Source organism: Acromyrmex echinatior, chromosome 3 (assembly GCF_024713525.1).
Source record: "Acromyrmex echinatior isolate Ae372 chromosome 3, ASM2471352v2, whole genome shotgun sequence".
Lineage (NCBI taxonomy): Eukaryota > Metazoa > Arthropoda > Insecta > Hymenoptera > Formicidae > Acromyrmex > Acromyrmex echinatior.
This window is the reverse complement of record NC_141854.1, coordinates 8,055,456-8,072,241: the sequence shown is the minus strand read 5'-3', so window position 1 is coordinate 8,072,241 and position 16,786 is coordinate 8,055,456. Positions and strand designations below refer to the sequence as shown.

Genomic DNA, 16,786 nt, shown 5'->3' with positions numbered 1-16,786 from the left:
GGGGGGATAAGGCTCCCGTGGAACTGTATAATTAGATTAGGTACAAGGTACATTAGCATGTCATACATATGGAATGTAGAAGGGAAAGAACGTCGGGGTGAGAATCATATTGCATTCAATGGCTATGGCTATGCAGCCCAGTGCTTTTCCATTAGCTTTTTATCCGCATGCTGACAATGATATTTGATAAATTATCGGCGACATACAGGGTAGTGCATGAAATGTCATATTATTATGTAATACATTTATTTTTAGTAAAATTGATACAAAACTGGTACAGGAATTAATTATCAAAGCCAGAAAATTGAATGATATGATATTTCATACGTCATCCCGTGTGTAGGAATCGTGTTAAATAATAAATAAAACGATATCTCAGATAGAAAATAGTCCGCAATGTATAGAAGGAAGGTGCGGTGTAGGAATACGAATGTCACTAATTAGATATTGATTTTGACAGTCCTTTATTAATTATTAATTTTGACTTTTGATGTCGCTATGTCGAATTCAGCATTAAGCGAGCTTAGAATTAATATACGTGTTTCTGTAGACGTAACCATGGTAATAGGTATAAATTGCATTTCCTGATTTTAACTTGAATATATTAGCATCTCCTTCGATTTGATATTTCAGAGAAAGAGAGAAAGGAAGAGAGAGATGTATATACTTCAAGTTATCTCACTTTTTCTAAAAACCGAAAGTGACAATTTCATAGGAAATGCGCAGTCTAAGTCTTTTATTATATATCTATTCATTACTATAGACGTAATATAATGTTAAACTGTGTTGGATTTACTGTTATCGTTTTTTTGAATTACACATAACTGTAAATTTTCCACAAACCTTTTTTCCTATTTATCTTTGTTCTAATCAATTATCTAATATTCATTCAACGTGCAATTATTCTTACTATCTGCTTTAAAGATCATTTTCTCTCATATATGGAAAGAATGAATTTTGCTAAAGTATCTAAAAATTTAGCTAGATACAGAGATCTGTGTGAAAATAATTATATTAAACCATCAAAACAATTACGTAGAAATATCAAGCACGATGAGCAGCACTGCAAAAAATTTGGACATTCTAGCAATCACTTTGAGTGTTCTACATAATTATTTGGATGTCCAAATTATTTTCAAATATCTGTATCTAGCTAAATAATTTTTGGATACTTCAGCAAACCGATCTCGATCGGTTTTTACGCGCGGAAGCTTTTCCTTTTACTTTAAATAATTTCTCAAGTATCTTACATTACACAGCAATAAATCATTTGAGAGAGTCGGAGAGTACATTCGAGAGAAAATAGATTTCTCTTCGTCTGCAAACACGTTTACTGTGTTTTTCCGATAATCGAAGCAACTCGATCGTCATGATTCGTATTTGCCGGTAATGGCTATTTATCTCGATCTTACGAGTCTTACGAGTCTTACGACACGTGTCGCGGTCGAATGAACGAGCGTGAGCGCCGTTTGTCGATTGCACATGCACCATTATGCACTCCGGGCAAGGAGGCAGGCGAGGCAGGCGGCGGCTTTTAACGCTAGGCAGCTAGACTAGGAGGTAGAGCCGCGAAGGCATGAGCGGGGAACAATTGGGACAAGGTCACAGTCAGCGTGTCGAAGGCGCGCCTGCCTTTTCTACGGTCAATTCGTTCCGCGGCGCGGCAGTCGGGTCCGAAAAAAAGGGGCAGGGATGGTAGATGGGTAGCGGTGCGTACAAAAGTCACACGAGTAGTTTGAGAATTTCGATTAATTACCGGCTTCTGCGAGATTGGGAAATACAGGGTTGGCCATATTCGACGGAAAGATCTGGCAAACACTGTAACTTTTGACAGAGATGTTAGATCGAGTAACGACGTTTCCCATGATTAAAAAAAAAAACATCTTTCCGTCGAATATGGCCAACCCTGTATATCCCGGGAATTGACGAGAGAGGAAACGCGAGTATCTGAACTAATAATTTATTAATTTTCTCAAAGAGAGATCTCTGCGGAGATATAACGTATCTCTGTGGATATGTAACATGCGATAAAACTTGAATGAATCTCCGATGTAATCAATGTTCAAACGAGTTTGTAATCAAGTCGCTGTACAAAAATGTTTATACAATAATAAGCGAATTGAAGAAAATAGGAAGTGAATGAATATACTGAGAAAAAAAATTGGGTTAAAAGTGCATCACGGAAGAGTTTGATCATGTTAATCAGAATTCTGGTTATCTTAACTGTAATGAATTGTAATAAATTCAACCAGAAAATTATGATTTGTCCATTTTTTTTAACCAGAATTCCAATTAATGCAATCAGATTCTTTTTCCAGTGTAAGAAATGTGTCCTAAAAAAGAGGTCTATCCATATTGAAGAATAATAAATTATTGTTATATTAACTGATCAGAAACAATTTCTCAGAACTGCGGAATATTCATTGAAATGACCGCTGTTTATCATTCATTTATCATATTGAATTATCTATATTTGAAGTGAAAAAATATATAGCCGACGTAAAAAGCTTAATTTTCATCTGAACAAAGCTCGCAGATAGACGTTATTGTACGTTTTTCATTATATGTATATAGAGTACATTGTAGATGTGATGATTATCTGGTCTCGAGGGGTAAAATAAGCGAAATAAATTTCCTCGCACTTTATTCACTTCTCTCTCTCTCTCTCTCTCTCTCTCTCACTCATGGAGTGCGTGCACTCCTATGGATAACGAGGTTGTGCGGAAGTGCAGTTACCATGCTTCCGATATTCAGCGAAACGCAGTTTACACCAGGGATCCCTTTTTCTCCTCGTCCTTCGCGAAGTGCCGCTCGATAAACCGATCGTGAAATAAAAACAGTTATGGTATTTCATTTACGGTTTCGATAGTATAGTTGAGCGGCATTAAAGTAGTTAATATTTGAGGGTGCATTTCAAGCACAAACATTTCTACATAATGTACTTATTTTAATGTAGAGGAATGCGATATCTTTAAGTTTAAAGAAATTTAGTAAGACAGAGGTAAGAGTAGAAACATGATTTTATTTATATAATAATAATTAGTTGGCATACATAATTTGTACATACATATAATTAAAAAAAATGAATATTTTTCAAAAAATTATATATATACATACATATGTACGTGACAAAATGCAGGATAAGTGAATCTATACTCGATGAATTTTTATTGACGCGTCGCCGCGCGAAGCGCACTAGCCTCCTCTCTGGGTGGTGCATTACGATTCCGGATATGGTATCGTTTATGCGCACGTAGCACAATACAACACACTGCAACATTGTCGAATCGTCGGCAAGCGGCGGTGGCTAAACGTGCTCCGGTGGTATGTCGGGAATTGCGGTCAATGCACCCGTGGCGTGTGCGCGCACCGCACGACGGTGCATTCGAATAGAGTTGCGCGCGTTGCACTTCGCGTTGTGCTGCGTCTTTAAAATTCTAATAGTTTTTTTTATTTCGCGTTTCTTTCTCTCTCTGTTATTCCTTCGACGATATGAAAGATGCACGGCCTTCGTTTGAAGGAAATCAAATATTCACAATTCAGTGAAACTGATAGTTCTGATATAATCGGTTAGCATCGATTGTTAGCAGCGATTCATTGTAACAAATTTAGGATTACAGAACAATTTCTATTTTCCATTATCTTTTTCAATTATTGTCCTTATTTGCTAGAAATAGATTCTTATTGCATATCATTTTCATTCAGATTTATACTTTCTCTGTTTCGCTCTCTCTCTCTCTCTCTTTTTTGCATTTGTAATCGACTATTTTTAGAAAGTGTTTTTAGAAAGAGGAGGGGCTCCTTGGCCGTTGTTGCGCTGAGTATGGGCGAGATCTTTACTGTTGATTTCAAGGTCAACTAGATGTTGGCAAAAGTCGGGGGTGAACGTTTCTTAAGAGTTTTTCAAGTCGGAAAACCTGCGTATCGGTTAGAACGTAAAATTGAGGATTATCTTGCTACATAACTATGATCTGAATCTTTCCAAGAATTTTAGAAAATTGATTTTGACCTTGTCAAATTCGTTTACCAGAATGAAAGATATGAAACTATGAAAGATGTATAACTCCTAATGTAATGCTCATTAACTTTTATATATATATATAAAACGAAAAATTATACCATGATTGATTTGCAATACATTTATAGCTTTACGTTTTAATAATACATATATATGAATGATACACTTTTTACGAAAATAGATGTATTATACAAGGAAAATAACATTTCTGTTGCTCCTTTTTTCATATGCTTCAACATTTACAATATAACATATAATATTTACAATACAATATTTAATATTTAATGTATTATAACCAAAAAATAACTATATTTCATTTATAATATATATATATATATTGCATGCACAACAACAATCATACAATAATTTAACTATCCATCTCGTGAAAACTTGAACAAGCGTACTAATCGAATCAAGTGAACCTGTACAATGAAATACAACGGAGGCCATTCACATATCTCGATGACGGAGGTTCCAAGAGATACGAAGGGCGAGAAGGGATGATATACGCGTCGGGATCAGCGAAGGGGAATTCAAGGGATAGCATGATCGGCCCAGCAGGGGTGCCGAGAGAGAAAGAGATTCATGGCTGCCGATCGGAGGACCTGAAATTGGTGGGGGCTAAAAATTAAACGTCTCCTCGCGCCGGGCAGTTTTCTCGGAAGGGCCGGGTGAGTCGGCTGCAACGATGTAACTATTCTGAAACGCGCGGCGGTTAACCGCCGACCGGGTATCCGTCTCCGGAAATACCGGCGGTTCTTCTCGATCTACGCCACCGTGGCTAATTTGTAGCGAGTCACGAACCTCCGTTGCCGAGTTCTCGTAACGCGGAGCGTTGAGAAACTCGTTTGAACGCCCGCCGATAGTGAGAGAGAACGGTCGTTATATAAAAGAAGAGAGCGAATGATCAATTTATCATTAACCCGAGGCGAACCGTCAGAATAATCAGAGAAATTATGAATCAGAAGAAGCAATGTATGAAGAGAACAAAATTACCTTTTTTTTTTTGCAATGTGTTAATCTTTTATGGGAATGCGCCCGTAAGAGTTTATCTATCGTTGAATCGATAAATATAAAGGCAAAAAAGCAAAGCAAAAATGAACCATGTCATTACGTTGTCTCATGTATTATAGATCTATATCGACGTAAATGTTGTGGAATGTATAAATGCAATGAAATGTTTGTCCGAGATCGCAAAAGGTAATGAAAACATCGCAGAGATCGCAATAGTAAGATGATTCAGTCTTCGAGATTGTGACGTTTATTTTCTCATTAGAAGAGGAATTCTCAAGAAGAGAATAAACGGAGAAAAAGCAAGAAAAAAGAATGAGACCGCAATTCAAAGTGGATCCCTTCGTCCCGTAATAATTCCGGTTCGGCGGAAAAAAAGAAAAGTCTACGGGGTTAATATGATGAATGATCATGGGCGCTGGCTCTTAATGTAATTCTGTGAAGTGCAAGCAGGAAAGGTGTGTGTCGCTTCGAGGCGTTAAATCGAAAGATAGCCGCATATATGTATATAAATACCGTGTCGATGGATCTTCGATCCATCCGCGGAAAAGGAGTCGTCAATAAATCACCGGGGCTTTATTTCGCGCGAATTAAAAGTGTCGATAAAGCCCCGCTGGCAAAGAGCGATCGCGGAAAGTCTGCAAAAAGTAAACTCGCTCGTTATGCCCGATTGCGCGTATACCGTGTTTTAATAGAAGACTCGCACGTAATTTTGTTACCAGTGCATATCGACGGTGTGCGTCTTCATTAAAATCCGGTGAGCCGCGATAATTTTTGTTATAACTAAATTTAATCGGAATTGCGATTGTTATGTGATTTTCTTATTGCATAAAACGATTTATTGCGTTATAAATACTTTGCTTTTCATACGTTGATTTGTTGATACAGTTTGACGTAATTGGTGCCTAACATAAATTACGATTAATCCATTTAATTGTTTGTTTCTATAGATTACAGCTACAGTCATAACGTAGATAAAGAAGTGAGATAGAGAATTTAGTTAAATCGGGAGATGTCTCATACATTTTTAGTTAACGATAATTAACGTTTCAATAATCAGCTGGACACAAACCGACGTAGCAATTTTCTGCTTTGTATATATATATATATATATTTATATGCTGATTCATAATTAATAGTCATTAACATATCGATCCTTAAAATACATTCTTTTATTAAAAAAACTAAAATACCCGATCATGTTAATTTTCAAGATCTTACATTTAGCATATCTTATAATTTTGACTTAATTCTCATAGGAAATTTACGTATCATTTTTACAAAAATTGTATTATTTTCGACATAAAAGTAAACGATATTTTTTAATTTTAAATTAATGAAATATACTTTCTAAATTCTTTAAAGCGAAGTCTCATATTAAAGTGTGAAATCGAGCCCGATCGAGCCAGTCTTGAAAAAGAGTGTCTTAATTTTCAATTTTTTAAAGTGAGAGATTTTACTCTTCAGAGTAAGATTCACTCTAAAAATTTTAGAGAGCACGCTCGCTTATTCACATGACATTTAATTAAAAACATGAATGCTCATATGAATGAATTCTCCAGAGAATCATGTGAATGTTATCTATCGAAGTTACTTTGTTTCCATAACCGCTCTGTAACACTGATATTTCGCGTGAACGAATTATCCAGTTGACGGATAAACTTCTCGAAATGCTCGCGAGTTTCCGATAGCTAAGTTCAACGATACCGCGACAAGCGCGATGCTGTGACAATCGTGCGGCATTCGTGACGTATCGACCTCGGCCAGGACTTGCCGCGCCAGCTCATCCTTATCTCGGACTCGGTCGAGAAATCCGCTCGAAAAGCTCTCGCGTTCCACGCTCGCGGCATTCCTCTCTCAACTTCCCCCCCCCCCCCCACGCGCTGGTTCGCGGGACGCGCGCTGAAATAACTCGCCACGACTGCCTCGGCATCGATCGCAGCTTAATAATAGCCCCGGCATCGTTCCCGTCGACTATTTTTAGTATTACCCAGTCATCGCGACCTACAGCCGCCACCGCAACGGCACGGTGACTTTCAATGGCATTCTACTCGCCTCGCATTGCTGTGATTTTGTCTCTCGCGGGTACACTGATCGCGACAATACCGGTTTCGGCATAGAAGTATTCCACGTGATACCACATGATTAATCCATTAAGTGTCCGAGACCAGCAATAAAAAACAACAATTGAAAATAAGATCGCAGCGTGAAAAATATTTCCGCTATAAAAAGAAATTATTAAGTATTTAGAAGGCTTCGATTGGCTTCATGAGTTTTTTTCTACACTCGATGTGTAAATTTGTTTATAGCAATTAGTTGTAAAATTGATTTTTGTAATGTGCTTTTTATGTCAGAAACGTTCTTTCATGCTCGTGTCTTCCAATTGTGTTTTTGCTGATCTTGCTGATCTAGTCATAGTACCTTAATGAGTTAATAGTATTTATATCTATGTCTTAATTATTGAAATAAAGCAAATAAAACAGCATTCTGATGCGATATGATATCTTTCAATTAGCCGAAATATGTTTCATTATCAACTTGCTACTAATACAGATATCGGAAACAATGTTTTCTGATGACTATGAGATTATCGATAAACGTTGTCACACACTGCTACCATTGGATTTTTGTGTACGTAACATTAATAATAAGATAATAATGCTCATCAAAAATACCGTGATAGAGTATCAGTAACCTCGTTTGTTTCTTAATAAAGAGTCGATTATGATCTTTCGATGAGATACGCAAAGATACGAAAGCTTCTTCCGATCAGTGTTCAATGAGATTCCAATCGCGGAAAATGTGATAAGTGATAGAAACGGTGAAAGAAGAAATAGAGGTTTAATCTTGAAAACAGAAATGTGATGGAGAATGATCTCGATGAAACGTAAATAAAGAAACGTACTTTATGTAAACCGTGTTACTTTTAATATCTTGAAGCTTTTGAAATGCCCTCAGTTTCCTTTATTATTTCCATTACAGTTAACGTTTCGCTTGCAACTCGTTTATACCCCATAGCCTTTTGAGCTTTTCCTAAACATATATCAAGCAATCGTTATTGTTATCATTTCGGCATTTTGACATCAAAATGACGACAAATGACGTCAACTTGGTATCTGTATTATTTAACTCATATGATTTTTAATTATCAAAATCTCTTTCTTTATCACCTTATCTGAAATTAATCTTCCTTATGACACAAATTATTTTTTCCCTGTAAGAGATATTAGTTTAATCCTCGATCTGGGACAGACACGTCGAAACTCCTCTCTACGTTACACCCTTGGGCGCTCGAAGGGGATGTTCGCTTACACGGCGAATGGATACACGCCTATATATTTCCGTAGGGGCGCCATTTCCTGGCTAAGCACGGCGCCGATAAATCCCAGCTCGGTTTATCGGACCCGTTCTATTGTGTCGCACCAACCGGTTGGTCGGCTGGTCGACCATCCGATTCGGATCTAGGATAAGCCATATAGTTACTAGCCACTTAACCTTTATCCCGAGCCGCACATACTTTTGTCTTAGCGAACAAACGAGAGATATATTTTTGGAACTATTTTTTTCCAACGCACTTAAAATTTCTGAATCGACAGAGTGTCGTATGTCTTCAATCGCGATATTTAAAGCCCCTGAAAGTGGAAACCAATATTAACGACTGTTCTAATAATAAGCGTAATTGGAGAAGTTGTGTACTTTCTGAGGCAATTCAAAATCGCATTCTTTCGAATCTGCCGTTTAATAATAAACATATATATGTATGAATGTGCACATTGCTATTATCAGAGGATAAAACGTAGCCATCGAAACTTACAGATATTATTATTTGTAAGCATTCGAATTTGATCAAAGAAATTTTTTAATCTTCGATTGCTCAGTAATTTTTAAATTATATGTTTTAGTTGTTTAATTTTTTAAATATGTTTTTATGTTTGTCGAGTATTATACTTTAAAATGTAAAAACCCATATTTTTATGTCATCATTTCTATGTCTTATAATTTCTATAGTATTGATTTATTCTTTGTCTAATTTTGTATACGTATGTATAAATACTAATTCGTCATATCATTGAATTTCATTAAATTTACAATAAACGAGCAAAGTTAAAATGTTGAGCTTATTGTAGCAGATTTTTTAAATTAAATACTTCGAAAATATAAACTGCTGTATCATTCCAATGAAATTGTAATTACAGAAATACTAAAATTTGCGAATATATTTGATTTGTCCTTGTTTTGCATCAAGTAGATTAATTTTAATCTTATTTTAACTTACTATGTGTGTTTATCTTTTCTCAATCCTAAAATTAGACAAAGATAAAGAGTAAACTGAGATTAAAATTACCTTGATGGAATCGAATATTAACTCATTCGTTTTTTTACTTGAGTGCCGATCTGGCTTTGTGAACACAGCAAGGCCAAGTCATCCTCATGAAGTCGTCATCGCTTTCGCCTTCGTTCTCGTGGTCCAGTCGTCGTTAGTGCGAGGAACACATTAATGCTCTCCCCTTTCTCTCTGGCTGTTCGTGTCAAGGCATTAAACGACCATTAGGGACCTGCCAAAGATCACGGGAAGAGCCACGATTCTCTACCGTGGCTTAATTACTTTCCGATCGTGGCTGCTCTCGCTTAATCGAATCTTAACTAATCGCATGTTTACTCGCATCTATTCGACTTTTGCACGTAACACATTCTTGTCGATCCGAGCTAAGTGTAATGGTGCTCGTTCATTTATTCAAAGATCTTCAAGTTCGCAGAAGACTATCAATTTAGTCGCACGGTTTTTTTCCTTGCGAGGTCTTTCTTTAAACTATGTAATTTTATTTTTAGATTAATTAAATTAGAATTAATTTTATCTGTCATAAATGTCAATTAAATATCTTTAAGTCACTGGAGAAGCAATTTAAAAAAGAAATAAAATTTACCGTAATTATTTTGTTATTGATTTTAAGAAAATGTTGTGATTATTTTTCCCTCTCGGTGAAAATCTGGTCTGGATACGACTAAAGATTCTCGGCTAATCGTCCGACATGGCGAAAGTTCAGAATTATCGATGCCGATAAATTCTCTACGTACGCCGTAATCCCGTCTCGTCATACAATTAATCGGAACAATACGTTACCTGCCTCGCTGGGATGCAATCCTTCTACCTTTTGGGAACTGGAAGAAGGGTTTTAGTTGATGGCGGGATGGAGGAGTTACAGGCGAAGAGCATGAGATATCCGGACATGGAGGGGTAAGTTTTGGGACGAGGGTCGAAGTTACTAACGATGGCTTTTGTGAGCTCGCGCGGGACCGTCGTCGTCGAACGAGGGAATGCCGGGATTAAATGATGCACCAACCCCTCCGGGCCGTTTGTCATCCCCTGACCGCTCTGTTTGTATGCACGTGCAACCGCACGTGCATGCAGGTGCGCACAGCTCGATGCGTGGCCTAGGCAAATATTTCCTGACATGATACAGGCGATCACTTCTTGAGGATTCTTTTTAAATGTTTTTTTTTTGCGATGAATTTTGAGAAACTCATTTGATTACCGAAGTCTTCCAGTCTTTTGAGATTTATCAGATATAAATATTACAATTCTTTTTCTTTTATTTTGTATTATTAATATTTTATTGTTATTGTACTTAAAAAATTTACATAAAAAGTACTTTTTTTTTTTAGATTAAAAAATACATTTAAAGATACAATTTTTTAGATTATATTTTTTTAAAGCAATTTTGTGAAGTACAGATATATTGATTTTTTATTAATCTTTTATCTTGGTTCCACCAAAAATTTATTTTAGAGAATGCATTTAGGTTACAATTTTATGAGCCGTACATTCTGACATATGAATATGTATATCACGATTTTTCTATTGAATTCTATCGCGAATTAAAGATTATTTAAAATAAGTTTAATAACATTTACGTTTAAGAATTACGTAATTGTAGTTTTTAAATATCAACAATAAATTTGTATCAAAAATATTATTGTACTTCATATAATTGTACTTACTGAAATAATACAAAAGATGTAAAATAATAGAGAAGATAGAAAAGAAAAAGAACATTTATCAATAAATAAAAATTTATTTTTTACTCATTTTTTTGTATCTTAATTTCGCCTAGGCTTTGATTGATTTTTGACAATTCGCGCGGGCCAACAGTTCGACCATTATAAATATTCTAGACAACGGCTTACGTCCAAGCCGGAAAGACAGGTTGAAGATCGCAAGGTCGGTCACTGCACTCGGGAATTGCATACGGTGCAATCCAGGTAATCGTTGACTCTGTGCGTTCAGGGCCGTGCAGAATGTGAAGGAGCGATGTACCGATTGCACGCGAGCATTTCCTTCCACTGCCTAGATTTCTTATTTCTTATTTCTCACGTGCACTTGTGGCGAGAAACTTGTTTATGAAATACACTTTTAATTTTATCATATAGTATTCTCACTATTCGATGAATTTTAATTTTACAGCTAACGTAAAAGATGAACAAATAAGAAATATCAATTATTTTAAATCAATAAGCGAAGATTATATTCGATTAAAGCGGTGCCTATTTTATCTAAATTTTATATAATAATTTCTATTGTTTAAGCAAACTGCGTATCGATTATTTATCGAGTTTGACATACAATCCTAACTTGAAGCTAGATGTAATATCACAAATTAACAAGGAATTTTATAATGTGATGCATCTTTAAAACACTGTAGAGAATTTATATGAATATTGAAAAATACTACTTCTTTTAAATCAATTATAATTTTGACAGCATTTTTAGCTAAGGAAGGAAATTATCGATTTTTTATTTTCGATCAAATTATAATTTAATATGGCACAATTTAAGATTGCGCTTATATAGGTGGAAAGAGGCACGAAAGAATACGGGGCAGCACGACTTCGGTCGACTTGTCGGGGATGTAAGTCCCTTGTACCGTATAAAGAAGAGGAAACGTCGACAAACCCACCACCCACCTCCTTTTCCTCATCGTGAAACGAGTAACCCGCTTTACGATTCACGGGACACGACCGGAAAACGCTGCGGGGTGAAATCTGCGAGACGTCGGAGGAAATTTTCCGGCGTCTTCTTCCAACCCTCCCGTCTCTCGTACCACTTCTCTTTGCTTTTCGCCATCCCTTCGTACTCCTTCGCTTTTACTTGCTCCGTGCTGCTTTATGATCTGTCTGCTTCGAGCTCTTCTTCCGGCATGGCGCGTCCTCGAGATCGTTCTGAATTTCATTGTCATTTCATATAACCTGCTGAGTTCTCTCATCGGCGTTCCTTTGAATTTTCTCTTCCAAAAACGACTTGATAATTCGCGTCTGTTTTCTCAGCGTCAGGAAAATATCTCACATTGATTGAGAATTTTACCTTTATTGCAGTTATCGATTTGCGTTAATTTTGAAAATTTAGAAACTCGCCTGGTTATTTCGAGGTTCTATCGTCGATTGATTTTTTGGTATCTTTAGAATGACGTAGATATTTTTAAAAGCTGATATAAATTGTTTCGGTTAATGACCAATTTTGGTGATAGAGATTTAACTTAAAATGCTGCTCTTTTTGAAGAATAAATTTTAATGTATTAAAATGGCCGTCTAATTTAGTTTGTTGAGTAAGAAAATAGACAATCAGGAATAAACTTTGGAAAATATTTCTCTTTGAAAATGTTAAGAAATTATTTTATCACATTTTAAACAGTAAATTGTTTAATAATAGCATCCATTTGACTGTATATATCTTAAATATTATCTTTATTGCATTATGAATCGTCGCAAATTTATAAAATTGTGTTTGGATTTATCAATAAGTATTAAAATATTATGCGTCACAGATTAGCTGTATTTTTATGCTCGATCGATCATCACTATATTCTCCCTGGTATCTTTTTATTACTTCTCCGTCAATTTGCACAACTTGAATTAGAAATTATTACAAATCGCGCCTCAAGTAGACAGCTATGACAGTGAAACAGTCTTATTCAATTTTCAAAATTAAGTATAAGTTTTTATATTTCATGAATATAATAAAAACATTACCAACTGTTGATTGTATGTGTTTATGAACTTTTATTTTTAAAGTTCTATTTTGAGATCTTGTATAATTACATGAAACTTTTAATTACTTGGCGATCTATCTTCTATCTAAATCTGATTTAAATTTTTACTTTTTTATATTTTATTATTGTATTTTATTTCTATTTTTAGAAATAATCATACATCACAGACGCACTCTTCACTATTTAACTTTTTATTTTTTGTTACATTTATTTAAATGTATACAACTATTATTACACTACGTATTAACCCTTTGATATGTATAACAGTCAAAATATACGATGGCAGGTTGCTCACAAAGTAAGTGCAGCAAAAGAAATCAACGTTGCGGAAAAGAGCCAACAATAAACTTTGAGATTTTCAAAAGAACATCGATACATCGAATGTACCTTTTTTAACATATTTTTTTGAGAGTGGATTGCTAGATATTGAAGCGAAAGAATCTAATTCAATTTTCAGAAAGGATTTATAAATAAAAAAGTTTTTAAGGAGCTTTTATTTCTTATCTTGATTTCACATTTGTTTATTTGAAGTGAATCTTTCTTATCTATATATATATATATCTGCGCTGTTAGATATCAAAGGAGAAATGGCAACTCAATCTCTTGAGTTAAATAACATTTTAACTTCCATCTGTATCAAAATAGAAATTAATCCATTTCTGTGGTTAGTTTCAGAGTAAACATTGTTTATATTACGTATCCACCTAGTAAATAATGAACTAAATTTGAATGAAATTTAATATAGTTTCTTGAATAAAATTTCATTATTTGAGTTAAATTAATGAATATCGAGTAAGAGTAATGACGACCAAATATATAGAAATTATTAAAAGTAAATTAAGTTGAGTATAATTTAACTTTATGAATTGAAGTGTGTGATATATGGATATCAAATAGCATAGTAAAACGTAGTTTATTTCATTTTTATAATTTGTATGTTTATAGAAGCACAGATATAATTTAATAGTACGCAATCTTTCATTTATAATCGTGTGAAATCATTTCGCAAGACTTGTTCTTTTTCTTCGTTTCCTTCGACGGCTTCTCGACGAGCTTTCCCAGCAGTGGTATATACAGAGGCACGAGTTGCTCGAACTTTAATTCGGTCATCCACCTTGTAACGGGTTCTCCGACTCAGCTATAGCTTGAAAACTAACTTCGCTGGTGGAGAGACGGTGGCCGATTCGGTCGAGATAGTGAACTGTACTCGACAAACAAGACGGAGCCATTAAACTTTCACGATAGAAATTTGGTTGTCGTTAATTCAAATCAATCCTGACGAGACATTTTCGAATGTCTCTAACTATATAACATGATGTTTATCACACAACCGTGAAATATCTCAAAAGTGCTGTGCTTTATCTTTTCGTATAGGAAAATGCAAGCTAATGTCTAACCATGAAATTATTTAACGGAAATTTAAAATAGTTGGTAAAATAAATTGTAAAAAAAAAAAGAAAATGTTAATAAGCGAAATTTTACGTTGACAAAAATTTAATTTGAAGCTTAATTACATTGAAATGTTAAAAGCGATGGTAAACGATATGAACCGCTTATTGACCAAATCGATTAACTCCACAAAACATAATAAAGAAGTTGATTTTAAATATAAGAAGGTACAAAAGTTAATCGAGCGCTTTGACGAAAAAAATAAAATTTTAAAATATTTAAAAAATGGAGTTAATCGATTTGGTCAATGAAGGCTCATATCGCTTATCATCGCTTTTAACATTTCAATGTAATTAAGCTTCAAATTAAATTTTTGAACGGCTCGTATGACTTTCAATGAAATCTCTCAGACTTAAAAAAAGAGATATTTGTAAATAATGTATTACTGCATTAAATACATTAAATATTTACAAACGCATATTGCATAAATCAACGTTTTGATTGCGTTAGTATTTCACTGCAATGATTGTATCTTCTTCTCAATATATGAACGATGTTCGTCTGTTAAAAAAAGTCGTATGTATGCATAATAACGAGTTCAATATATTTTAGCGATGGGAATGAGACTAACGTTGATCGCGAACTTGCTGCAATTCGTCACGATTTAAACGTTTATAGTTCGAAAACATGCATGTATCATATTAAAGGATCGTCGGAAGCAACGTATGTCTTATATGATCATTATGAGGATTATATACAGCAATCTGCTACAGCAGCAAATTTTCCTCCGAATCCCAGCAATTAACGTACTCTTGCGGTGGTTTCGGCAATTGAATCCACCATTCTCGGGAGAGAAAGCAAAATAGGAGAAGAGTAATTGTAATTTTGTCGCGAAAGTTGCTTCGAATACAGCAAGATGCGTTCCGAGAACACATCCTCATGCTGTTAACGTGAAAAAATGCATCTTCTCGACAGACATAAAATAAATATTGTTTCTCTGCTATTTCAATACTAACAGCTGAAGAAGAAATTTTAAGACGAAATTGTACTAAAAGTCATGTTAGAGAAAATAATGGTTGACGTATTTAAATTTTTTAAACGAGACTTGGCGTGATTTGTCGTTGCGTGTTTTATGATTATATTCGATCGAATTTAATGAGTTATTCGGGTGAAATTAAATTAACAGCTGATTGATTTTTGAAGTTACATGCTCCGAATTGTATGTATGTATTATTTTGTGATTATACGGTGAGTAATACATGTCAGTTGCGGAGAAATCGCGTTTGCGAACGGAATGTCGTGTGCCAATATTCACCAGCCTCAGCGAAGCGAATCAACTCGGTTCGCGCAACTCGTCATTTCTCCACTGATTCTATCGATGTACGAGGAAAGAGAGTTCTTCGCGTGACGCAAAAATCTCGAGGCTCGATTAAATGAACGCGATTAAATTGGCGTTTGTAGTATATTATTACCGAGCTGCGAAGCGCTAGGTCGATAACGCTTCGCGAAAGGTCGCTCCGGCATTCACGTTTGCTCGTCTCATCTAATTTATTTGCACGATACACTTGCAATAATGATTTCGGACGTAAGTTTCGTATTATATATAAACTCGCATGCGAAAGCGAGTCTCGCTCTTCGTGACGGTGAGTCTTGCGAATTATCGTATTATATTTTACAACGATCTGCATCTAACGATCGGGATGTCTTGTCTGTTTCAGGTAACTTGACGGAAAATTATGAGATGGCCGCGGTAACGCAGGGCTTCTGACTTACTCTATAGGTACAGTTTATTATTAGTCGTAAAGAGCAGACACGGTGAGGCTTCCTTTACACGGGTCCGTATCCCGGCCACGATACACCCGCAGTATATCGGCTGTATTAACTTGCGACTATGTGCTCGTCGACCGTTACAACGTGATACGGCGAGCCTTGAAACACGCGCGCTTCTCTACCCTTTGTCCTACTTATGAAACCTCGTTAACACAAAATCGTTCGACGTATCGTGCCTCGCGATTAAAATTTTTGTTTAGAAAGAATTTTTGTTACGAAAGAATTTATCATTATTCAGTAAAACCAGATTCTGTATTATTCTGTTTATTATAAAATAATACTAATTACTAATAATTGACAATTTAATTGATGTCCGTTTAAATGATTTTTAAGAAAATATATTTAACGAATCATTACAATTGTCTTTGAATTCAGAAAAGGATACTGCCTTACTGATTTAATCCTTAGCTCAATTGTATCATTCATGTCTTGCACATTTTTTTTCTTTGACATACTAGGAGCCCTAAACTAAATAACGATATCTTTTCTTTTT

General features: G+C 35.2%; 1 protein-coding gene across 4 annotated transcripts in view; it reads left to right on the top strand.

Moving 5' to 3' along the window:
* LOC105146404 (uncharacterized) overlaps positions 1 to 16,786 on the top strand; it is a 207,480-nt gene that overhangs the window by 156,865 nt on the left and 33,829 nt on the right. The window contains exon 5 of one of the 4 annotated variants that reach the window (XM_087404041.1): positions 16,182 to 16,243. The exons of the other annotated variants lie outside the window; for them this stretch is intronic. The gene's annotated coding sequence lies outside the window, so the exon portion shown is untranslated. The remainder of the gene's footprint in view (positions 1 to 16,181; positions 16,244 to 16,786) is intronic. 4 annotated transcript variants of the gene reach the window in all.